Source organism: Odocoileus virginianus, chromosome 6 (assembly GCF_023699985.2).
Source record: "Odocoileus virginianus isolate 20LAN1187 ecotype Illinois chromosome 6, Ovbor_1.2, whole genome shotgun sequence".
Classification (NCBI taxonomy): domain Eukaryota; kingdom Metazoa; phylum Chordata; class Mammalia; order Artiodactyla; family Cervidae; genus Odocoileus; species Odocoileus virginianus.
Window position 1 is genome coordinate 13,611,613 of NC_069679.1, and position 24,221 is coordinate 13,635,833.

General features: G+C 49.0%; 1 long non-coding RNA gene and 1 other non-coding gene across 2 annotated transcripts; one reads left to right on the forward strand and one right to left on the reverse strand.

Annotated features, from left to right (window-relative positions):
- The first annotated feature begins 441 nt into the window (after nucleotides 1-441).
- Nucleotides 442-22,819, forward strand: LOC139035574 (uncharacterized). The gene is made up of 3 exons (XR_011488178.1): nucleotides 442-973; nucleotides 15,811-16,189; nucleotides 20,580-22,819. It is a non-coding gene; the product is annotated as an uncharacterized lncRNA (long non-coding RNA).
- TRNAE-CUC (transfer RNA glutamic acid (anticodon CUC)) lies at nucleotides 531-603 on the reverse strand. Its single transcript has one exon. It is a non-coding gene; the product is annotated as a tRNA-Glu (tRNA).
- Nucleotides 22,820-24,221: the final 1,402 nt, after the last annotated feature.

The window sequence follows — 24,221 nt, forward strand, 5'->3', positions numbered from 1 at the left end:
CAAAGTGGGAAGCTGTGGTCTTAGTGAGGAACCTGGTCCTGTTCACCTCTCAGGAGATCCCTCCAGGGCGTCGTGGATGGTGGATCTGAGAGCTAGGCCCCTGACAGGAGACCAGTTAGGAGGCTGAGAGAGGAGGTGGTCTACATGGGAGTAGGGATGGAGAGGAGGCAATGCTTCAAGAAATCATTCAGGAGAATATGGGAGGACTTGGAAGATGAACTTGGAGAGGGAGTGGTGATCAAGGATACCTCTGCTTATAGCTTGAGAGACTAGGTAGATGGTTGTGTACCCACTGAGTTAGAGGAACAGATCTGGAGTGAAAATGAGGAGTCTGATTTGGGATAGGTGGAGACACCCTGAAGACAGTCGAGTATATGGTCTATGCCTGGGCTTGAGAGGGTTTGTTTTTGTTTTTGTTTTTTTACTGCCCCAGGTCTTAGTTGCAGCATGCGGGATCCTTGATCTTCATTGTGGCATGCAGATCTTTAGTTGCAGCATGGGAACTCTTGGTTGTGGCATGTGGGATCTAGTTCCCTGACCAGGGATCGAACCCAAGCCCCCTGCATTGAGAGTGCAGAGTCTTAGCCACTGGACCACCAGGGAAGTCCTGTTTGTTGTTGTTGTTGTTGTTTTGGTGGGGAGGAGGTGGGAGGAAGCAGATTGTCAGGCATTGAGGGCTGAGTGGGTGGTAAGAAATGAGTTAGTAAATATAGGTGACATTATCAAAAGTTCAGATGACAAGGGAGTAGAGGTCTTGAACTAGAGGCAGATGAGGGGCCAAGGGAGGTAGGGCTGGGTGGTGGTTTGAGTCTGGCCCACAGGAGGCTTGAATTCCAGGGACAGTGATGTGTGGTGAGTTCTAACAGTTTCACTTGTTCTCCTAGTTTTCTCAGAGGTGTGTTCAGAGGAGTCCTTTGGAGGCACTGGGTCCTCCAGAAGCTGTGGAAGTATGAATCCAGCTGCCTGGGATGGGGTAAATATTCTCCTGGGAAGGTGGGTCTCGAGGGCTCACAAATCACTTTGTTTAAAAATTGTGGTAAAATACACATAACATAAAATGTACGATCTTAATCTTTAAGTGTGCAGTTCAGTGGCATTAAGTGCATTCACATTGTTATCCAGTCATCACCACCATCCATCTCCAGAGCTCTCTTCATCTCACAAAACCAACACCAAAATTCTGTACCCAGTAACTAACTCCCCATGCCCCTCCCCCCAGCCCCTGGCACCTACTGCTATTCTGCTCTTTGTCTCCTTGAGTTTGGCTACTTTAGATACCTCATGTAAGTGAACTTGTACAGCCCCACCAGTCACTTTCCTGAAAGCTATGATGCAAAGGGACAGCCAAAGTGAAAAATGGAATAAGCCTGAGAAAATAAAGTGAGTTTCTTATCTTGGGTCCATGGAACCATCTGCCCACATCCTGGATGGGGGAGGTGTACTTGAACTTGGGTGTGTTAGGAGACAGTGAACTCAGTTTGAAAGGATAGGATGAAACTACGTAATACCTAATTGATGTTGGGTCACATTAATAGCCTGGAGGAGGACATGGCAACCCACTCCAGTATTCTAGGCTGGAGAATCCCACGGACAGAGGAGTCTGGTGGGCTACAGCCCATAGGGTCGCAAAGAGTCGGTTACAACTGAAGCAACTGGGCATGCACGCGCACACATTAGTAGAAGTGTGGTGTTTGGAAAAAGGAAGGTAACATTTCTTGTCCTCTGTGTGGGTTAAACTATGTCTAGGACCCGGATTCACTGGGTGTGTCCACAGGAGGGCAACCAGGATGGAGAATGTGTGTGTGGGGAGCAGGGAAGACTTGTGTGTATGTCCCGTGAAGAAGAGTTAGGCTAGTCAGGGAAGGCTGGAGGAGTCTCAACTCAGGAGCAGGGGTCTCTGGGTGTAAATCTTCAAAGGACTCCCACAAGGAGAGGTGATGCTCAGGCTCACCTTCCCTAGTATTTGGAGACTGACCTATCCTCTCTTCCCCTCAGCCTCCCTGGCCATCTGCCCAGATATCCCATCCTTCAGATCTCTGCTTAGATCCACCCCCACACCCACCTCCAGACAGCCTTCCCTAGTCCTTCAGTCAATAGGGAGAAGCAGAAGTACTCTTTTGGCCCTTTACCAAATGTTTCCCAGGGTATTCACTTAATGTGCTAGCTGTGTGACCTTTGGAGAGTCACTTAACCTCTCTGAGCAGGGATAAGGAGCCCATAAACATTTTTATTTTTTTTCCTGTTTTGGCTGTCTTGCCAAAAGTGGGGGGGGAAGGGTCATTTTCTACTGTCTCTTTGACTCAGAAAAATAGAGATGATAATAGTACCTACTTTTCAGGGTCATTGTGAGCACATGGAAGCACTTGGCCCAGTGCCTGGGACCTAGTAGGTACTCCATAGACTGTAGCTGCTATCAGCTCTTATTAATGGCTTTGTGTCCATAAGCCTATTTCCTTGTGAGGCTGTGAACTCCCAGACACTGTCTGCCCTTGTCTTTCACGTGGACCAATGGAGTGGAGTGGAGTTGACAGCTAGTGACTTTTACTTTGGCCTGTTTTCCATCATCCCACTTCAGGCATCCCTTTCCTTTGGGAAATTCCTCCCTGTTGCCACATAGTCCTGGTGAGGTGTCTGTTAAAATGCCCACTATTCCCACCCATCCCTACCCCATTGCCAGCAGGTAGGCATGTGATCCAGACTCCACCAATCACAGAACCCAATTTTTCAGCACCAGTAATTGGTTCAAGGAGTGGGCACATTCCCAAGCAGTGCCAATCAGACTCTTTCCCTGGGATTGATATGTGGATGCCAGGAGGAGGAAGCGTTCTTTCTCCTGAGGCACAAGGTTGAATGCTATAGTCTCAAGGCTATGAACAAGTCGTTTTTCCCATTAAATATAGGATCCAAGCAATGCAACAGAGGGAAGGGGAATTTAGAGAGCATGCTAGTAGCATTGCTGACGGTTCCAACTTGGGCTCTCATGGCCTTGGTTCTTGCAGTCCTTCTTTTAGACCTGGGAGCTACAACAACAATCTCTCCATCTAAAAGAGCCAATATGCTCCTTTATTGTTCCAGCTCATTTTGTTGGGTTCTAGTCTCGTGAAACCAATAGGAACTTGACAAACTCAGGGAATACTAAACAGATAGATGATTGGCTAAATGACTGGATTCCCAGTTGGGATGGGATGTCTAAAGTTCCTGAAGCTAGAGAGTTGGGAGCTGCTGCCCTGTGGCTATGGAAGGGAGGGAGGGTGTTTGGAATGACACAGAATCAGGCAGGCTTGGATTTGTGTCCCAGCTTTGCCATTCACCAGCTATGTGATCTTAAGCAAGTTATTGCCCTCTTTGGATAAGTTCCTTATCTGTGAAGTAGACAAAATGATAGTGACTGCACAGGATTGCCTTGAGGATGGAATGAGAAAAGGAACAGGAATCACCAACCTTAGTGCCCAAAGCGAGGGCAGGGGAGACAGGACCTAGAAAATCAGTAACTGTTTTTGTTAGCCTGCAATCCATTGTGATGGATTGTGCAAGAAGATTTCCTGAAGTAGGAAATGGCAATCCACTCCAGTATTCTTGCCTGGGAAATCCCATGGACAGAGGAGCCTGGCGGGCTACAGCCCATGGGGTCCCAAAGAATCAGATTTGACTGAGCAACTGAGCATGCAATGCATGAGATTGGCATGCAGATCAGAAGGGAATGAAGATTCAATCTGCAAACTGGATTCTCAGAAGGAGTGAGTCCTGGCACCAGGGAGGCTGTGACAGGGCCAGAATGAGTGTGTTCAGGCAGTGAGAGAGAGAGAGATAATGGAACAGCCAGCACTTAGGCAGTGGAGCTGGAAAGATCTGGCTCATCAGCTAGCTTTTCCACTATCCATGTGGCTCACTAAATCTTCCAAGCCTCAGTTTCCCTCCTCTGTAAATCCCTTCCTGAGAGTCATCCTGAGGACTAAATAAAGCAGTCCATGTAACATATGCAGCACAGGGCTTAATAGTGTTCAATGATGTAGACCATTTTTTATAAGTCTTTATTGAATTTGTTACAATATATATATATTTTTTATGTTTTGGTTTCTTTGGGCATGAGGCATGTGGGACTTAGTTCCCCTACCAGGGATCAAACCTGCACCCCCTGCATTGGAAGGCAAAGTCTTAACCACTAGAATGCCAGGGAAGTCCCAAGCTATTATTATGAATATTTATGGCTTCGGGAAATTTTTTGAACATAAAGGTGGGGTGAGTGGCTAACTCTATAGACAAACTTTTCATGTAGAATGTCCCCAAGTCAAGGAGAGTCTGTATCTGAGTTTCCCAGGAAAGGCCATTTCAACTAGGTGTCCTGTGTCCTTCTGTGACTGGACGGTGGTGGGGCTCATGTTGGGGAAGTGATGTCTGGGGATTTGTCTTGGTCCTGCCCACTGTAATCTCCTAGGCTCAGGCAAGGTTCTCAAAAGAGTTTTCTACGCTAGCTACTTCCTCTTCCTCACTCCTCACCACCCTCAAACCTTGTAACCTGGTTTAGTCAGCACTGCATGGCTGAAATCACCCTCACAAAGCAAGACTCTGATCTTGCTAAGACTAGTGGACACTTTTCCTCCCCTTGCTAAGGCAGTGGCTTAGTGGTACTCAGCCCTGCTGAGGCTCATCCTACTTCCAGGCACCCTGTCCTCTGTGGCATCATGTCTCATTTCTCGTGATTCTCTTCCTGCCTCTCTGAGGCTTGCTTCTCATGCAGTGCAGTGTCTCCTCCCTCTGGTCCCTTAAGTGTGGGTGATCCGTGGGCTCCTCGGGCTAAATCCTCACTCCATGCACCTTCCCCAAGGGAGCTCTTTCACACTCCTCAACAGTTCTTGCCTTTCAGTTTGCTATTTTCAGACGAGACCTTTCCAAACCTTCAGACCATGTTGCCAACTGCCTACTGGACATCTCCATGAGGCAGTCCTGCATACACCTCAAACTCAATGTGCTTGTATCAGAACCTATTGTTTCTCCCCGCAAATGTGTCCCCTTTTATCTTCCCCATCTCAGAGAATGACACAACCCTCCATGTAAGCCAGAGAGTTGAGATCACCTTAGACTCTGATTCTCCCACTGAGTCCCGTGGATTCTACCCTCTTGACCTCATGTAGACAGGTTTTTTGTCTCTCTACTGATGACCAGGCCCTTTCTGGCACCCACGGTCAACTAATGGATCTGCCGACCCTTAGACTTACCCTGCAGAGTTCACTGTTGATGGTATCGGCTTTCAGATCTACCTGTTCATGACCCTCCATGGTTCCCCCATCCCTGCAAGGCAAGTCCGGTCCCCTTAGTTCTGCATTCACATCTTTTCATGAGCTTGCCTTTGTCTATCTTTCCAAGCTCCTCTCTCTCACCTCTTGCTCCTGATGTCTTTGCCAGGCTGAGCGACTTGCAGCTTCTACCTTACTACCTTCTTCTACTTCCTGTCCTCTTTGCCTGGAATGCTCCCCTTCTCACCCTTCTCCTCCAGGCCAACTGCCAGACCCTCCTGAAATATTCTCTAGTGTGTGAGGTCCCTCCTCTTTGCCACCATAGAGCCCCCATTCAAGTGCAAGTTCAGCACCTGCCACATCACATTGTCACTGTGAGCCTGACTCTCTCCCATCAGACCACAAGCCGCTGGAGAGCAGACACCTTCATGCCCTCAGAGTCCAGCAGAGTCTGCTATAGTCAGTTCTCAAGGTATGTTTCTTTTTTATTTAAATCTCAAAAGTACTTAGTTGTTTTATATTTTTATTAAACAAAATATTAATATTTTAAGGTGACCTGAGATGGGAAAAGCTGGAGAGAAGGGGTATGGCACATAGTTCAGGAGTCACCCCCAAAACACAACCTGAGCCTTCTCTCCCCTCCAATGAACCTCTAACACTCAATATTGCTCTCCTCAAGAAAGACCTGTAAGTCAAATCTCGATGTGTGACTTAGACCAATCACATATCCTCTCTGTGTCTCTGCTTCCTCTTCTAAAAATGGGATGTTGGAGTATTCCAGGAAGATGATATTTTGCAGAGTGCTTTCACACGAAGAATCCTCAATCAGTCTGCCAACAGCATGGGAGAGGAGGGTGGCGTTAGCAGCCCTCTGCCTTCTGGGAGTTCTTGTTCCTGTTGTTGTTCAGTCGCTCAGTCGTGTCCAACTCTTTGCAGCCCCATGGACTGCAATCCAGGCTTCCCTGTCCTTCGCTATCTCCAGGAGTTTGTGCAAGGTCATGTCCACTGAGTCAATGATGCCATCCAGCCATCTCATCCTCTGTCACTCCCTTCTCTTCCTGCCCTCAATCTTTCACAGCATCAGGCTCTTTTCCAATGAGTTGGCTCTTCACATCAGGTGGGGGTTCTTACACTGACCTTTATCCTTTACTGTACACTCTCTGGTCAGGTCACTCTCTTTCCCTGCCTCCCTCCTTCCTTCCCTCCCTCTCCCTCTCTCTTCCTCTCTTTCCTGCTTCCTTTATATTAGTGTTTGAACCTGCTCTCTAAACTCTTAAAAGTAAGATCCCGCTTCCTTCTCCAAGTGCTGTCTCATCTTTCTGCTTTCTACAAGCAGAGTGGCCCCAAGAGTCATTCCCATTCCCTGCCTGTTCTCCTGCAGTTCTCACTCATTCTTCCTCGCTTTGCAGTCAGGGGTCCACCTCCACGGTTCCCCCAACAAATAAGTGCTGAGGTCACCAGTAACCTCCAAGATGCTCAATCCACAATCCTGATCTCACTTGCCCTCCCACTGCATTTGGTTCAGCCACAACCTGTTTTGTCAACCACCTCTGTTCCTTAGGCTGCAGGGACACCATGCCTTTCTGGATCTCTGCTGGCTGCATTTTCACCCCTGTCTCTCCGCTTGCTTTGACTGCTTTCCACCCTGCCTGTCTTCGGATGCTGGAGTTGCTCAGCGCTCAGTTCTGTGTCCTTTTCATTCCTGCCCCTCTCTCTTCCTGCTCTGCTGTATGCCCCTCTGTGGTTGCAGTTACCACCTGTAAGGCTCTCATTGTGAATAAGCATCTCCAGCCCTAAGCATCTCCAGATTCTAAGTTCCAGACTTGCAGATCCTCCCGACCCCTGGGCCATTAGTTGGTCATCAAATTCAAAACCGAGCTCAGATATTTCCTAAACAGTTCTTCCCCGTGTGTCCACTGTCTCAGCTGCTCTTACAGAAACTCTGGGAACATTCCTTCATACCTTCCCCTCCCTCTCCACGTTGAGCCCACCTTTGCTCATTCTGCCTCTTGAATATTTTCTATCTGGATATTCTCTGCTGCTCCCCTCTTTGTCTGAAGCACCATCATCTTTCTGTTAGACAATGAAATCCACCTTCTACCCTGTGCTGCTCTCTGGTCCTCTCTAAAGTATTCGCTGCCCAGGCAGCTGAAAGAATTTTTAAGAACTTTGAGTCTGGCATATCATTCTCCTACTTAAAATCCCTCACATATTTCACATTGTCCCAAAGTCCAAATTCTCCCCACATTGGCAGGTCCCTGGGTGGTCTGGCCTGTAGGTCCCAGCTGCGCTCTCCTCACCTCTCCTCCGCCCTTCAGTTGTACAGACCTCCTTTCAGTGCCTCTGGAATTGCACATGTGCTGTTATGTTCCCCCAGAGGCATTAGCCCTTCTTCACCCAGCTTACTCTTGCTCACCCTTCAGGCCCTTCCCAGAACCTTCCTTCAAACTAGCCCATGCCCCCTGGTTTTATTTTTTATGATGTCATACCTGCCTTCCCTACTAGAATGTAAATCCCTGTTATTGACTACAATAGAAGTGCTCAGCAAATACTGACAACTGAGGACGTTCAGGGCGGCCCAGCAAGTTGCTTAAGGTCACACAGCTTATCTGTAGCAGGTCTCATCTTAAACCCTTTTAGACTAGTTTTGGTGCCTCTGCCAGGGGCCCCAACACACACACACACATTCCTTTAATCAAAGCAGTAGATGACACACGATACTAGCTGTTTGGGCAACGCCCCTCTCTCCCTGCCAAGCCTCTGAGCAGAGGCCATGCTGTCTTACGTGTTCCTACACCCCTGCCTTCTCACTCAGCATCTGAGATTTGGCTGGGTTGGAATACTGTGTACCCTTGTTGGTTTGACTCTCTCTTGATGAGTTCCTCAGATTCTTTTCTAGCTCTGCCTTTCTGCCAAGCACCAGTTTCATTCTTTAGCTCAGCTATGGATTGAGCCCCCTTTTTATTTTTATCCTAAATTAAAGAAGAATAAAAGTTTAAAAGAAATTTTACTGAAAAAAATAAAGAATAAATGAGCCAATAATTGAGGGAAGTGCAAAAATAAGTAAGACAAAAAGTATAAAATACAAGAGCCTGGAAATAGTTGAGGCAGAGGTTTGGCCCCATAAAATCTGTGGACTGAGCTATCCCAGATCACTGGCCCCCACACAATTTTCCCTTTGGGGCCTTGGGTCAATTCTTCACCCACCCTCATCCCCTCCCCGGTCTGGACTCAATCCTGGTTAAGAGGTTGCTTTCCTGAGCAGACTTAGACTGCATAACCACACTCTGGCTGATAAATCCGGGAAAACACTTCTAAGGGAATTGGGATCCCAACAATAACAGGAAACAAAGACCCAGAGAGAGTTAGAAGAAGTGGACCGTGGGGTTCCGTGTTCATGCCACAGACCCAGATGATGACCGTGCTGGCTGAGCCACTCTGCGATTTCCCCCAGAGAGCCAGGCAACCTTGGCTCTGCCGCTGACCCCATTCTGGATGTGCAAGGAGAGGAGCAGGGGCTTGGTGCCAGGCTGCTGGGGTATGAGGGCTGTGGGGGCAAAGCTGAGGCTGAACCCAGGAGGAAGGGCGGGGCCAACCAGGCTGGGGCGGGACAGAACAGCAGCTTCTTGTCAAACACACAATTTAATTCTAAGGCTGTATTGCTTGTGCCTGGGAGATTTTCAGTTTGCAATAGTGTCATTTACAGATGGATTTGCAGTGGCGAATTACAAGTTTATAAGCAACAGCTTCTCTGACGCCTCAAAGGAAAAAAAACGCCTTATCCCTCTGCAAATTATAAATTCATAACTAACAGTGTTATCCAACTGAATGCAAAACAAATTCATTACCAGCCACATCATTCCATTGAATACCAAGTGAATAAACTGCACAGGGTTTTGTGAGGATCAGGGATGTGTCAGGAGATGAGGACAAGTCTGCCTCTCCCCACTTTCTTCTTTGTGTGCTCATAGGCCCACCTCAAGCTAACCCGCAGTGTAGGTGGAACTGGATGAATGTACACTCTTCGGATAGAAAGGAGGCTGGAGGTTATCATGGTGATGGTGGTGAAGGTGATGATGATGGTGGTGGTGGTGTACCACCCTACTAGTTAGTATGTGTGTGCATCTTTTGTATGACTGTCAGAACTGCTGTGGTGTTATCTTAAGGTACTAAGATACTGGGATTCCCTGGTGGCTCAGATGATAAAGAATCTGCTTGCAATGCAGGAAACCTGGGTTTGATCCCTGGGACAGGAAGATCCCCTGGAGAAGGGGATGGCAACCCACTCCAGTATCCTTGCCTGGAGAATTCCATGGACAGAGGAGCCTGACAGGCTACTGTTCATGGGCTCGCAAAAAGCTGGACACAACTGAGTGACTAACACTATCGTAAGATATTATCTTGTGAAAGTTCATATGTCTAAGTCCTTGTGAGTGTCAGGACATCCCCCTAAAGCAGAGATCATTCTGCAGGAAATGAAGGTCCTCTAAGCAGAGACCAGAATAAGAACACGGGTCTTAGGCATTAGAGTGGGGCTTCCCTGTGTCTCCCCAGGGAGAGAATCTTGGGACCAAGATTCAAAGGTCCTGAGACATCTAGATGGGAGCTCCCAAGTGGGGGGGGGGGGTCTCAAGACCATGCCCACAGTGTGAAGGAAACTTGGGGTCTCTGGTGGGCAGGCATAGGCTATGCTTTTTAACCTGGGTTAGCTAGTTCCATCTGACTCTGGGTGTATTCCCAATAGGTGGTTTCTGAAACTTACTTTTCTTTAACTGTAGAAAAGCAGAAAATGCAAATAAAACTAAAAACTACATAAACCACTCATAATTTACTTTGGGTAAAGTAAATTACCCATTAAAAGATGCGTACACATGCTAGCAGGGTGCTACACCTGCCTCCACCATCATCTCTGTAATCACTTTGGGGCAGATCAGACCTGATCTACCCTTCTCCAAACTTGGCCCCTTCTCCAATTCCATTCAGAAACTCTTGAGCACTTAAAAGACTTGACTAAATATTCGGTGAGGGGGAGAAGAAGAAATGGCCCATACTGCAGACCAAAGGCAAAGGGCAGGGATCTAGCTCTTAAAGCCTTCCTTCACTCCTCCACATCACAGGGAGTTTCCTGCTTCTCTCCTTCAGGCTGGCTTCCCTGTTTCTCTCCCTTCCTCTTGAAAAAAGGCACCTCTCTCTGTCATCTTCCTCAGGAGCAAAAGGAACTCCTCTCCTTGTCTCACACTGAGCAGGTTGCTGTCATCATTTGTCAGAACAGTTGCCCCAAGTATTTTTTTCCAAACAGTTTCCTATCTAAGAATAATTTTGGCGCCAGCTTTTCAGATAAAATATTTTCACCTTGTTTCATGAACACATTTATATTTTTAGGAATGAGGGTTATTCTACAAATGCTGGTGTGAAACCTGCTTGTGTTCATTAACGATATAGAGTCAGCATACTTTTATGTCAACAGATATATCTACATTTTCTGTTTTAATGGCTGCATATTAGTCTATATGGTTTCTTTAAACCATCTCTTTTTCTGCTTTGCATTTAGGCTGTTTCCAATTTTTGCTATTATAACACCCACACATCATCCATGCACATTTATCTACTTATTTTCTTAGGATAGATTCTTAGAAGTAAAATTTCTGAAAATGCACTTTCCAAAGGCTTTTTCATATTGTTAAACTACTTTTCAGAAAGTTTGTGCCAATTTATACTCTCATCAGCAGCTTGTATTATTGTCCTACTTACTATAAATGAAATAGTTTGTTTCAGTTATGCCCTGAAGTATTAAAGAAAGGGCCCCTGTAAACGCTTTGGTGGCAACAGTGCAACGGGTGAGACGTTCCTCAAAGGATGAAGGCTCTCCCAGGGAGCAAGAATGGGGTTATGGGATCCAGCTGCCCCTCCCTACATGGATTCTTCCAAGGCCTCCACTGAAGGATTTGACATTGATTGACTGATATTTTTTTGAAGAGAGACATCATTTCCTTTCAAATGATGGTGATGGTGATGAGTGCAGTGGTAGTGATGACAATGATGAGTGGTGTGGCGAGGACAGGGTGGTGACAGATAACAGTGGTGATGATGGTGAGTACCACGGTGATGATGGCGATGGGGGTGGTGGTGTTGATAGTGGGATGGAGGGGGCAGTGGTAACAGTTGGTGGTGGTGATGATTTAGGATGATGCTGAGATTTGCTGAAGGAGATGGTGATGGTGGCGATGACAGTGGGGCAGTGGTGGTGGTAATGAGATGTGATGATGGCAGTAAGAGGCAGTGTGGATGATAGACGGGGCAGTGGGGGTAGTCTGGTGGTGCTGAGAGTGGGTGTTGGTGGTGGTAAGGGCAGTGATGGTGGAGTATTGGACAAGTTTTTGATGATAGTACTGGGTGCTATGGAAATATGAAGGTGAAAATGGTGTAAGTGATTATGAGGAATGTAATATAGGATTAAATGGGTATGAAGAGAGAGACAGATTGTCTTCAGAATGAGAAATAATGTGAATAAAGGAAGCGGCATGAATCTAGTGCCTAGAATGGCAGGGAGGCCCACTGCAGGGCCAGAGAGCAAATCAGTGGTGGTGGGTGCTGCCAAGGGTCTTGAAAGTGGCAGGAGGACTGTGGGCTCCAGGACAGCAGCCCAGAGAGATTTTCTAGAATCCTGAGAGGAAGATGAGCAGGAGCTGAGTAGCAGGCAGGACAGAGTGTGCGGAGCTGAGGGGTCGGCCCCACTCCTGGCCTCAAAGGCCAGCAGCAGGCAGAGTAGGCTCTCCCCAGTGCAAGCAATCATCTGAGGGCCACTGGCAGCGTGGAGGAAGACGGTGTGAAGGGTATGTGGTGCATGATCCAACCTCAGAACCCACGGACCCCGACCTGCTTTTGTCCTGTGTCAGCTCCAACCGGCAATCCCGCTCTCGCCTTGATAGACGGAAGGGCCCAGAACAGTGTCCAGAACTCTGGCTCCCTCTCTAGTCCCCAGCAGCAGTTCCTCAAGTCTGCTAGATGAGCATTTACTCAGTAGCACTACCTGCAAAGAGCCCTTTCCCACTCCTCCTGGTGTAGCATGAAGCCCACTGGGCACATGCTCAAGGCTGCTGGTAAGGGAAAAAGTGAAAAACTTCAGAGAGGCAGAAGATTTATGTCTGAGCAGCCAGCACCCTGGGCCTCAGGGGTTAATCGATCCCTGAGGATGGTGCCAGGTCTCCCCTCCTACCCTCCGTCATCTTCCTCACTTCTGCACAAAAGCCACTGGAACCCATTGGGCACTCACTCTGGGAGAGGGAGAAAGATTTTTTCTCCCTATTTAATGATGCTGGTGACCTCACAAGGTTTCCATGGTGACAAGACCAAGGAACCAGGGGGACTTGGTGAATTAGGACAAACGAACCCACCCCCAAGTCATCTCCCGGACTTGGAGGGGAGGGGGCTGGATATAATCCATGAGTTTACAGAAGTGGGAAGGATGGGGTTTGGAGCATGCAGTTCTTCAGTAGCTCAATCATGTCCAATTCTTTGCAACCCCATGGATTGCAGCATGCCAGGTTTCCCTGTCCATACCAGGTTTCCCTACCATCTCCCAGGGCTTGCCCAAACTCATGTCTATTAAGTCAATGATGCCATCCAACCATCTCATCTTCTGTCATCCCCTTCTCCCCCTGCCTTCAATCTTTTCCAGCATCAGGGTCTTTTCCAATGTGTTGGCTCTTGGCATCAGGTGGCCAAAGTATTGGAGCTTCAGCTTTAGCATCAGTCCTTCCAGTGAATATTTAGGGTTGATTTCCTTCAGGATTGACTGGTTTGATCTCCTTGCTGTCCAAGGGACTTTGAAGAGTTTTCTCCAGCACCACAGTTCAAAAGCATCGATTCTTCGGTGCTCAGTTTTCTTTATAGTCCAACTCTCGCATCTATACATGACTACTGGAAAAACCATATCTTTGACTAGATGAACCTTTGCAGGCAAAGTAATGTCTCTGCTTTTTGATATGCTGTCTAAGTTTGTCGTTGCTTTTCTTCTAAGGAGCAAGCGTCTTTTAATTTCATGGCTGCAGTCACTGTCCACAGTTATTTTGGATTCCAAGAAAATAAAGGGGCACGAAGACTCTTTTTCAGGCTCTTTTTGGATCCTGAAAGAGAAATCTGTGCTCCTCTTTCCTTTCTGTGCCCCAACCCTTGTCCTTCCTGAAAAGCTCCCTTCACTGGAGGGCATGGTGCTGAGTGTGGCCCCTCACAGGGAGATGTAAATGGTCGCAGAGCACCCACAGGGAGGCGTTCTGATCCTAAGGGTAGGAAACTCCTGACCCTAGGCACCAAGGCAGGTGAGGAGACGGAGGTAGGTGGGCAATAGAGCAGAGGGGTGAGTTTGCAACGAGAAGGAGATTATCATTTGGTGAGGAATCAGGGGCTTATTTGCCTGGTAAAGCTTGGTCCTCTAAGGATCAGCCAGGGGCCAGCGCCTGAGAACATGGGCTGTGGAATCCACGTGACCAGGGTTTCAATCCAGGTGTAAATAACACCTGTACCCTGTGGTTGTAGATTTCATGGGACACATGGGTAAAGCATGTGGGCTCCCCTTGTGGCTCAGACGGTAAAGAATCTACCTGCAATGCGGGAGACCCAGGTTTGACCCCTGGGTTGGGGAGAAGGGAATGGCTACTCACTCAAGTATTCTTGCCTAGAGAATTCTGGGGACAGGCTACAGCCCATAGGGTCTCAAACAGTCAGACATGACTAAAGAGTTAACACTTTCATGCTCACTTTCTTGGGTAAAGCCTGTAGTAGGTGCTCAAAAAGTATTTCCTCACTCCTGCCCTTCCCTCCCCCACACCACACGGCCACCACAGCTTCCTGAAGGGATTTGAAGCACCACACTGCCCCTCATTAGTTTTCAGTGCTTTCAGGCACTGAATAATTTGATCCTCACATCCTTAGTAGCTTAAAGGCCACTGTACATTGTCCCAGTGCCTAAAATCCTAGCATGGAAGCACCACTGCTTTGCACCAAACCTCTTTTTACATAGTAACATCTCACTGGGAACATAACTGTCCCATCTCCGGGCAAAGGCAGTAGTGCCGGGAGGTGGGAGCAGTGATTATTTTTTAGTGCAGGTAGAGCCTGTGAGCGAGGACAGAAGAGAAAGGGGTGAGGGCAGAAAAGTGAGGGGTTGGGGGCTAAAGAGTTTGTTACACTGAAATGCTGGCCAGCTGTCATGCCATTGGCTGAGGGGTTTCCCTCATGGTGAGTGATGCAACCCAGAGATTATTCATCATCTGAGAGAAGCCACATATGCATATCTTGGCATACTCATACCATGGAAAAGGAGGAGAAATCAACAAGTTTTACCTTTTGAAGATGGCCCCTGGGAGCAAAGTAGCCAGTCCCCTCACACCAACAGTCCTGGTTGGTGGCTGCCTCCAGGTGAATCATGCCACCCCAGGCAAGGCAGTACCACGAGGCTGGGAGTCTGGAGGCAGAGAGCTGGGAGTGAACCCCCAACATTGGAGTGGAACTTGGACATTGGCTGCGTCTCTCTCTTTGCCCCAGAGAGGTTTTCCTGAGAAATCTGCTTTAATGAATTCAGAGGAGCAATTTGCAATTCAGCCCATCAAATGTTCAGAAACACTCTTTCAGCTAGAATCTCACTTGCTGGAAATCTGTACCCTGTAGTAGATGAAAATTCTCCATCAGGGACTGCACCTTCCTACTCCATACCCAGTGCAGCCTGGAGCCACCAGTGGGCAGGTCCTGCCCCCAAGAGAGTCCAGACTCACTGACCCATTGGGAACTGCCAGGTCTCATTGTCCCAGGGCTGCTGGAAACCAGGCCCAAGAGCTGGGCAGCTGTCAGCTCCAGCCTAACTGTTGCTTCCCTCCTCCTCCTTTCCCCAACCTCTCCAGCTCCACCCAGTGTGCCCCCTTCCCTTCCACCCCACCAGGGCCCTTTGAGTACCCTTGGGCTGCTTCCTCACTCCATTTTCTCAGGACATGGGAAGTCACAAAAGAACTCATGCTGGGGACTTCTCTTTTCTTTTCTTTTACATTTTCTAACTGGATTTTGCTAGCTGTATTTATTTTGATTCTGGCCATCTTACTGACCTCTCTCATAGTCTCTTATTAGTTTTTCAGTTTATTCTCTTGAGTTTTCTGGATAAACAATCATATCATGAACAAATAATGATAGCAATTTCCCCTCCTTCCTAAACGTTATGCTTTTTATTTTTTAAGTACTGTTTCGTTGGCTAGAACTTCCAGAACAATATAAACTAATTGTGGTAATAACAGGCATTCTTGTCCCACTCTAACTTAAATATGAATACCTCTTGCTGGTATTTTATTGCTAAGAATCATGTTGACTGTTGGTTGCAGATGAATATTTTTTATTATGTCAAGGAGATGTTCTTTTATTTTTATTATCCTAAGGCTTTTCATCAGAACGATGCTCAGTTTTATCAAATGCATTTTTGGTGTCTATTAACATTGTCACATAACTTATCCCCTTCTTGTAATTGACATAATTAATTATGTGGACTGATTTTCTGATATATAATCATCTTTGCCCCCTTGTTTTTCTAACTCAGGCATCTGTAGAATGGGGAGGAGAGCCACTGCCTGAAAGAAATCTGGTTGAATAGCAGATCTGTATTGTGAATCCTCCTACAATGCAAGAGACGCAGATGCCATTTTGATCCCCGGCTCAGGAAGATCCCTTGAAGGAGGGCATGGCAACCCACTCCAGTCTTCTTGCCCAGAGAATACCATGGACAGAGGAACCTGGTAGGCGAGAGTCCCTGGAGTCACAAAGAGTCGGACCCGACTGAAGCAATTGAGCATCCACGCCCTGAATCCCATGGCTGTGAGCCTGCTCAGGCTTTGGTCCCCCACACCGGTCATCAGTCAGAACAGATGACTCCTTTCAGCGGCTCCTCGTTGCCTTCAGCTGAAAACCAAGGTCTCTAGGTACATTGCTCAGGCCTCTTCCAATGAGCCTCTGTCCCTCTCCCACGATCCCCCTCCATAACCCCACCTTCTCCCCACTAATCACGTGGAAATCCTGGCAGGTGGCAAACCCATGTACCCTGGGCCTCTGGGCCTTCTCACATGCTGTTCCCTTGCCTGAAGTGCCCTTCCCACCTTCCTTCCCCAGGCCAGACCCATTCAGTTCCTCCAGGGAGCCGCCCTGCCCCAGAGGGCTGGGCGAGGAGCCCCGCCCCCAGGGCCACAGTCCCCAGCTCACTGGCTCTTTGGTGCTCACCAAGTGGAAGGTAGTTTCTCCAGCAGCTCCAGGAATCCAAAGACCCACCTGCTCCACCCGGGGTCCTACTTCCCAGACCCGAGCCCTACTACGTGTTACTCCATCTGCCCTAGAGTGAGCACACCTGGGAACACACTCAATGTGCTCACACTCAGGAATGCACACCGCTTGAGCCCCCCACCCCACCTGTGAGTTCCGGGGCTCACTATCCCAGCTCCGACAGCAGTGAACATGGAGAGGCCCTGGTCACCATCCTCACAGGCGGCAGCAGCTCCCTGGAGCCTCTTTAGAAAATGCAGTCAGCCTTGTTTCCTCCTCATAAAAATAACTTTTAGTGGAGCGTCAGGGCCCCATGGGAGAGTGCCCCCACCCAAAGCTGCTGCCATTGGAGATGCAGGCGGGGGAAGCCAAGTGGGCCCAGGTGGGACCAGATGACTGGGGATAGATGGGCGGGAGGGCCTTTGATGGGCTGTCCTCCCCTGGGTTTCCTTGCAGCCTAGATGCTGGCACATAATCTGGGCCTCTGCAAAACTGCTGCCTCTATCTCTCCACCGGGCCCCAGGCTCATCCTCCTGGGGTCTCCTCTGCCCATTCTGCAGAGCAAAGGTCCCCAGCCTCCAGGATCTAATGCCGGATGATCTGAGGTGGAGCTGATGTAATAATAATAGAAAGAAAGTGCACAATAAATGTAACGCTCTGGGATCATCCTGAAACCATCCCTCGCCCTGGTCCACGAAAAATTGTCTTCCATGAAATCAGTCCCTGGTGCCAAAAAGGTTGAGGCCCGCTGCTCTAGAGGATCCATTTTCAACCTTCCTCTTTCCCTCAGCCACCAGGGGCCAGCTGGAGTTTTTACCCGTTGGGACAAACTGATATCAAGTAGAGAACTGCTTGGCTACTAAGCCCCGGGTGGGGTGGGGCTGACTCCTCTCTTGCACCCAACTTCCTCCAACCCCTCTCCCCAGCAATCCTGAGTTATATAACATAGTCCTGGACAAGAATCTGATGAAAAGTCAGGTGACATGGCTTAAAGGATATCAGGTCCGGTGGTGGCAGACTGGGTTCCAATTTCGACTCCACCCTTTGCTGGCTGTGTGATCTTGGGCATGTTGCTTAATCTCTCTGGGCCTCCGTTTCTTCATCTGAGGCACAGAGTGCCCACCTACAGGGCTATGGTGTAGATTAAATGAAATGAAACCGACTGACTGGAAAGCACTCACGCACAGTGTCCGACACATTGTACTTGCTCCATTAATGTTAGCTGATGTTATATTGAGTTGGCCAAAAAATCTGTTCAGGTTTTTGTACAATGTTCTGGGAATTCCTGAATGAAAGTGTTTGGCCAACTCAATACATTACAGGTCAGAGCAGGCTGGGGTGTAGCTGTGACCTCATAAACTGAAACTTCACTCACTGGTGGATAGAGAAACTAGGTCCCAGAGAGGCATAAGATGTTAGGTTGCTGAAGCCCTGGACTTGTGTCTATTGAGGAGCTCTCTGCAAGGAATATGGGGCTTCCCAGGTAGCTCAGTGGGAAAGAATTCACCTTGCCAATGCAGAAGATGCATCGATGTCTGGTCAGGAAGATCTCCCCTGGAGGAGGAAATGACAACCCAGTCCAGTATCCTTGCCTGGGAAATCCCATGGAAAAAGGAGCCTGGTGGACCAAAGTCCATGGGGTTACAAAAATTGGACACGACTGAGTGACGGAGCACCCACACTTGCTGCAAGGAGTAATAATTTCAATCACAAAGACCTTGATGCCTGCAGTCCTGGGTCTCAGCCTCGGTGCTATGACCATCCTGAGCTGAGCTTAGTCCGCTCAGTCTTTGCGACCCCATGGACTGTAGCCCACCAGGTTCCTCTGTCTGTGGGATTCTCCAGTCAAGAATACTGAAGTGGGTGGCCATGCCCTCCTCCAGGGGATCTTCCCAACCCAGGGCTTGAACCCATGTCTCCTGCATTGCAGGTGGATTCTTTACTGACCGAGACACCAGGGAAGCCCACATGAATATCCTGGCAGTCTCTTAATTATATAAAAAAAATAAACAAATTTATTTACATTGTGCTTACTGAGTGCTTTACAGAATTACAAGCCCTTTATGTCTATTAACTTTATATATATGATAGCAATATTATTAATAACTTTAATTTTTCCAACCAACATGAGGTAGTACTATCATTATCCCCATTTCATAGATGAGGGAGCTGACAGTTCATGACTTGCCCAAGGTCACCAGCTAGCAAGCAGGAAGGCTAACTTTCTGCCAGCAGGGGTGTCATGGATGAGGAGACTTTGGGCTCCAAGGTGGACTCATCGAGAGTTCCTAGAGTGTTTTCCCCTATAGCTGATGCTGGGCTGGAGGAGACATTCCTGGCCGACTTGGCTGCCTGTGACTGGGTTCAGTTAGAGCCTCAGCATTGACCTACAGATGCCCATCCCTGACACCACATCTCAGGCCACAGAAGGTATTTTCCTGGAGAGAGGACGGTGGCAACTTGGAACAGGAGAGCTCTTTATTATTCAGAATAACCATACTATTTAATTTACTATTAATAATAGCTCTTGAGTCAACCTTCTCTTGAAGAGACTAGAGAACTGAAAGGATGGCCCTTCTCTTTCCTCCCCTCCTCCCTCCCTTCCTCAGAAAACTGCAGACGCCGTCACGAATGAATGAGTTGTTTGGGGGGTTAAAGTAGGAGGAATCGGGGACCATACCAAACCCAGTTACCCTTCCTCCCCGCACAGCCTTGCTCTGCTTTTCCTCTGCGGGTCCCCGCAGGGCCCCCACGCCCCGTGCTGTCAGACCCCTGAGCGTGGATGGCATCCATCCTCCTAGGCTGAAACAGAGGGCAGAGGCTGGGGGCTATGTCCCAGCTGGAGCCAAACCAAGGCTGTGCTCCGCAATCCTTGACCCCCTTGTCCTGAGGGCAGGAGTGAGTGTGTGGGGTCTGTAGCTGCGACCCCACGGGGCCCCAGCCTCTGCCCTCTTTGTTCAGTGGGGGGGCATGTAGTGTAAGGAGTAGCACATCGAGAGAGGAACAGAGCCAGAGAGGAGACCTGAACCCTTGCCAGGGGACTATTTGGCTTGGAGTTCAGAAGACTCCGGGGATCTGAGAACTGCCTTCAAAGAACGGGAGGGATTTGGTTTCTCACCCACAATTTTTAGCAAGGCCCTTCTCTGCCAGGCACTGGGGACGTGTGGCTCAGGCTCTATGGAGCTGCCAGAGCGGCAGAGGTGATGGACTGGAACATAACTCATACCACCGTAAGGCTTCAGGGGCAGAACCATCAGGTCCAGATGGAAGTTGTAGGAGGCAAGGGCTTGATTTGTCTGAATCAAAGCTAGGTGGGTTGATTTCCTGGTTCCCAGAGGTGATGGTGCAAAGACTTTCCTCCCAAGTTGAGTTTGGCTCTTGGGTGTTTATTCAAGACGGTGCACAGGCTCCTGGGCACCCATCATCCCTGACTCTGCTTCCCATATTTGAGCCCCTGTGTGATCTCAAATGTGTCAAGCGGCCCCCTGGGGCGGACCTCCCAGAAGGCAGAGGGCTTTTTCTCCCTTTCTTCTAACTGACCGACTGCCTGGAGCCGGAGGAGCAGGGCTATCCCTACGGGCTGTGGGATGAAGGACTCAGATCTGCATGTCAGCATCCTGTCCCCCACCCCCATCCCAGGGAGATAGTCGATAGGCTCCTCTCCTCTTCCTGTCCACCCCTCCACTTGGGCTGAGTCCTAGAATCCCTTAGGGGATTGCAGAGTGCTTTTTAACAGACACTGCCGTGGGGTAGTTTCAGACCAGTTGTCATGACACTTACACTTTCTTAATCTGCTAGAGCCTGGTTCCACATACCTGCACACATACTCACTCCTGAAAACACACCCTCACACGCGTGCTGGCTCTCATTGTGAGGGCCCCACTCTTTATTCAAGGAGCAGTTTTGGGTGTCTGAATGGAGGCTTGAAGACTCTGTCTTTGCAATTAACACGCTGCAGCAGTATTATTAGCCTCTGATAGGCAGGTCTGCCTTTGCCAGAGACTATAAATATGTGGGGCCAATGACTCAGCAAATCTGTTGCTATTTTTCTTGCAGGTCCGTGTGGATCTGTGTCTGTGTACACCATGGCCCCATCTCCCAGCAGCTCCCATGGCTCGTATCCATGGAAACGCAGTCCTCCCCACTCTAGCACTCTGGCTGATAAACACTGGGAGTCTCCCCAGCCCCCCACCCACCTTGGAGGGAAGCGTGGACCACAAGGGCTCCCACCGAACAGGAGGATGCCATTGACAGAGGAGGTGCTGCTTTCAAAGTCAAGGCAAGGCTAAGTGTCCAAGTCCTTCTCCTGCTGATCTGTGGTCAAGGCTTTGTCGTCTGTTCAAGGCGAGTGGCCTGGTGGGGAGCTGGGAAAGAGATCAAACTGGGTGTAAAACCTGGGGGACTTGTCTCCTGACCTTGACCCTCTCAAAAGAAGTTGTGGATCAGAGGAAAAAGTGTGGGCTTTGGAATTCTGCCCCTCCCCCTCTCTCCTTTCCTTCCACAAAGATCCACATTTGCTCCCTCTGTGCCAGGCCTTGTGCTGAGATGAATCAGAACCAGACCCTTCTCCTTGCGGGCTCACAGTCTTGGGGGAGAAGACAGATTCAGCATCGGGTCATTGAGCTCAGGGGTCCTGAGTGTCAGGTTGGAGAGGCGGGGCACAGGAGGATGGGCAGAGCTTCCCCTGCTCACCCCTGGGGCCAGGAGAGCCTTCCTTTGGGAGCTGCAGCTTGTGATGCCAGGAGGATGAGGCCGGGCAGGGGAGGTGCTGGCAGGAGGCAGAGAGGACATTCTGTGCAGATAGGCACCCCTGGCCAGTGGGTTGGTGAGACTCACACATGGACCTCTGACTGTAACTCCTATTAGTAGCTTCCCTTTGAGAAAGCGACCTAAGCTCTCTGGCCCCTAAAATGGGAAACCGCAACACCTACCTCGCTGTGCTGGATGAGAATTAAAGAAAGCATCTGGCCCCAATCTAGTGAATGTTGATTGTACTAACTCGATAACGGAACAATCCACAGACCAGTTACATTTTTCCTTTAGGATCTGTTTCCTGGTGTCAGGTGAAGAGGCTGGGCTAGATAATGTTCAGAGACCCAACAGCTCTGATTTTCCCTGTTCTCACTTTCCCTGTTTTCCAAAAAGGGAGAACAAAGTTACCACCAGGTCTCAGAAGCAAAAGAAAGGGTCATGGAATCATTCAAGGGACATCGATAGGGACCTCCCTAGTGGTCCAGTGGTTAAGAATCCACCTTCCAATGCAGAGGACTCGGGTTCGATCCCTGGTCAGGGAACTGAAACCCTACATGCCGTGGGGCAGCTAAGCCAGCACAACGCAACTGCAGAACCCGGGTGTTCTGGAGCCCCGAGCATCGCAACTAGAGAGAAGCCCATGAACTGCAACAGAGGATCCTACATGACGCAGCTAAGACCGACACAGCCGAAAATAGACAAGTAAACAAATACTTTTTTAAAAAGGACGCGGGCAGTTATTGAATAAGCACAGCTTGTTTCTCCTCTTGCTTAGGGAAAGCAGGGCCAGGCTGATGTCACAGCGGCCACTCCTGGGGCTCCAGGGGAGCAGGAGCCTCACCCTTTCCCTCAGAACATCCTGCATGACTGGACAGACCCCAGGGACCCGCGGCCACGGGGCAGCAAAGTCAGTCCCAACCTTCCCCCTATGCTGCTCACCCCACATTTCTGTCTGTTCTCTGTGGGGAAACAGGAGGACTGGAGGTCTAGAACCTGAGTTCTAAGACTGTCTGATCCACTTCTGGCCTCCACACCCTTTAGGTCCTTTTCTTTAAGCCCCAGGGAGGCTGGAGAGCTGAGATGCTTAATTTGCTTTCCCGGAGCAAAGCCACACTGACCCTGGGAGGTAAATACTATCATTCTCCCCATTTCACAGAGAAGGATACTGTGGCCCAGAGAATTTGGCTACTGGCCCCAGGTGCCCCAGGTGCGCGTGGCAGAGCTGGGGTATCAATTCAGGTCAGCGTCACTCCAGGGCCCAGGCTCTCTCGCTGCTCTGCACTCCGCCCTCAGGAACTCCGGTGAACCTCCTCAAATCCTTCGGGAAGCAGAGAAGATATAAATAGCACGTGGGATTGGGGAGTGAAAACAGCAAGTTGCAGAACCATACACACAGGATGATTGCAGCTGTGTGCAAAACAGCCTCCGAATGACATGTGCCAATATGTATACATGCGTATGAGAGGAAATGCACAGAAGTAGGCCTGGGAGGAGACCTCTGCTGCTGCTGGAACCGTGTTCATCTCTGGGTAGGGGAGGGGAGATGGGGCACAGGGGCCTGTTCCTTCACCATCCAATATATTTCTGAATTGGTTCAGTTTCTAATACAGTGTCTCTGTGTATTGCTTGTGCAGTAAAAACATGCTACTCCGGAGGAATGCTCCTGCTCTGGTGACCCGTCTCCTCATGCCAGGAGCAGTGTGGTGTGAGGACCGGGGCAGGGGGTGACCTGCGGGGGAGTCCATGGTTAGCAGGCGTGAGCCTGACAGCCCAGATGGGCTAGTTCATGGGAACTTTTCAAACAGACATGGCAGCGCAGGGAACTCCCTGGGCTTCATCTGTCTTTCAACAAATCGGAGAGCCTCCCCACCCCCCATTTATAGACAGGACCCTGAAGTTCAGAGTCAGCTTAGTCCAAGTTTAGAGGGCTCCATGGCTGTGAGTTGATTGGTTAGCAAGGCTCAGAGAATCATGAGCTTTGTCTTCAGACAGACCTGGCTTAGATTTTACACAGTCTGTCCTAGAGTCTCTGAACCTCAGCTTTTCTGTCTGTAAAATGGGATTGATACACCTACCTGGAAGAGTTTTTGTGAGTTGAATGAGATCAAGTTTGCTAAGCGGCTGTCACCCGACAGGTTTTCTTCATGGTGGTCCCCCAACTCTCTTCTCTCTTTGTCAAAGGGAAATGATGTTCTGGTATCAGCATGGCACAGAAAAAACCCAGGCCTTGATCTGAATCCTGGTTTGGCCATGTAGAAACAACTATCATACACTGAACATGTGCTGGGTGTCCCAGACCATGCCAAGGGCTGTACATACAGCTCCTTTAATCCTATTCCTGCTTTCTACCTCTGAGATAGGCATAATTTACAGATGTGGGAATTGAGGTATCAAGGTTGGCTGGCCTCTTACAATGAACTTGGAAAGAATTCCCCCTTTCCCTATTATTCAGAAGATTTTGTATAATAAGGTTTATTTGTTTTTCTTAAATATTAGGTAGAATTCACCAGGAAAATCATCTGGGCTTAGGGTTTTCTCTATAAGAAGAGTTTTTGAAGACAAATTCAGTGTCTTTAAGAATTTTAGAAGCATTTCTATTTTCTATTTCTTCTCATATTAGTTTTAATAAATTTCCTTCTCCTTAAGAAGATAATAACAATTCCTACCAGGCAGGATTATTGGGCATATTGATGGAGTTACTTACTCCCTGTGTATAGTAACTGAGCAGCATGCCCACCTAGGCCTGGAACACATTAGGTTTCCTGACATTGCACTTGGGCATCCTGTTGTCCACCACTCCCTCCATCAGAGCCTAAGAGGACGGGGATGGGGGCCAGTGCCTCCCCATTGGATGTGGGACCTGAAATCTTCTAAAATGCCAGAGAGACTTGAATGAGGGCAGGAAGGCTCTGTGAGACTGGCACTTGAAGCTGGAGGGGCTGGCCA